This window comes from Phalaenopsis equestris, unplaced genomic scaffold (genome assembly GCF_001263595.1).
Source record: "Phalaenopsis equestris unplaced genomic scaffold, ASM126359v1 Scaffold224165, whole genome shotgun sequence".
NCBI lineage: Eukaryota > Viridiplantae > Streptophyta > Magnoliopsida > Asparagales > Orchidaceae > Phalaenopsis > Phalaenopsis equestris.
In genome coordinates, this window is record NW_018242253.1 from 1,923 (window position 1) to 3,831 (window position 1,909).

A 1,909-nucleotide genomic window follows, 5' to 3' on the forward strand; every position below is an offset into this window, starting at 1 on the left:
GGGTATTTACATACATAACACCCAATTTCAATGTATTTACACACCTAAACTTATCAATATCACCCAGACATTTCATATCACAAAAAATATCACCATTTTAACTTATCAAAAGTGAAATACACATTTTCATGCTCAACTAAGGTGGCATGTATAAAGAAATTAAAGCTTAAATGGTAGATATGTAAATACATGGGAAATGAGTGGTATGTATGTAAATCATCATTTGCAATATTAGGAAATTCTTTGGTATTCATGTAAATTTTCCAAAAATGAAATTATTTATGATACCAATAGTAGCATTCAAACAAGTCTAATTCCAGTTTGGGAGAATTTATGATATTTAACAGAATGCAAGCATCTAAAATACAGATTAAAAGAGAATGTAATTTAATTAAGCGTAAGAAAAAAAAAGATTTTTAAGAAAAATTTTCAATTACCTGCATGTGTGAAAAGATTATGGGTGTTTAGCGGCATCCTAACTCTGCTCTTCCCTCCTCACTGATGGTGGAGTTTGTGCAGAGTTTCTGCAGATCAATGTAGCCTATTATAGTATCTTCAAACACTGCATCTTGAAGTTCAGCGTTGTCGAAGGTGGAGCCTGACAAAACTGTGTTCTTAAAAACTGCTCCCTGTAAATTGGCTTTTTCAAAATTGACCCGGTCGATTACAGCATTTGAGAAATCCACGCCTGCAACATTATAACATGTTTAGTTCGGAAGATTTGCAGACAAAGCACTCTAATTCTTATGTATTTACATTGTTGAATCCGAAAATGTTCGGGAAGCAATCCTAAGAAATGGACCGTTCTATTAGAAAGTGATTAAGGTAGAGACAGACAAAAAGTGTTCCTCATTCATAATATGAATTCTAATTTATAGACCTAGGTCCTAATATTACAAAAGTATATATAGTAACATTTAGGTCCTAATATTACAACGAGCTTTTTTGGCAGCCCTAATCGTCCTGAAGGTTGATTACCGCCCTACGAGATTTTCTCTTGGCGTCTTCTGTCGATCGTTCGAATAAGGTGTGTCCTTCACAATACTCATCTAGAAACTATCGTTAAAGGCTACACTCGATCGCCCGCATCATCTTTCTAAGCCGCCAATCTACTTTGAGATTCATGCTGACATAAAAATATGTGTACATATTTAGTTCTCTGATTTTTTTTCTCTTTGAAAGTTATTCAGTACAAGAGGATAAGAGAATTTTTAAACACGTATGAAATAATTAAATGATATTATTGCGCAATAATGGACTTCACTTGATTTCCGTGTCAGGGCCGTTATAAATAGGCTTTGGGACATATAATAATGATCGTAAGCTCTCATTGTCCCCCTGCTTCAGTTGCCATAGGGATTGAGCACTCTTCTTAAGCCTCAAGGCACTAGCAAACTACGATAGGAAAAGTCTCCTGAACTCCGTAAAATAGGTTATTACCCCCGCGGCAATCCGTTGAACACCTTAATGCGGTCGATCTCAGCGTCGTGAAGAATAGCTTACACTTGAGGGCGTCAAAAATTTTCAATGCATATGGACGATTGAAACAACGTGAGGTGGTCGTTGAGATTCGACTGTCCTTTATATGTCTCTAAGACCATCATCTTGAACTTCTCAAGGGATTCAACTCTGGAGACCTGCAGAAAGAAAGTGTTCTCTGACTGCCTTTGTACCTAGGTCCGCACCGGTCAGTTCCTCTCCTCCACAGGGGCAGATCTGACCTGTCTTGGTACCAACTCTCGTCGAGCTTTTCCTACAGGTAGATCCCCCACCTTCTATTGTAGGCTGGCAGTTCCCCTTGAGGGGGTTGAGTTTTCCTTATCATGGTGGCTCTTCTCCTAGAACTGGGGTTGCTGCTAGGGCAGCAATCGCTCTAAAGACTTCCGCAAACTGTTTTGACATCTGGTTA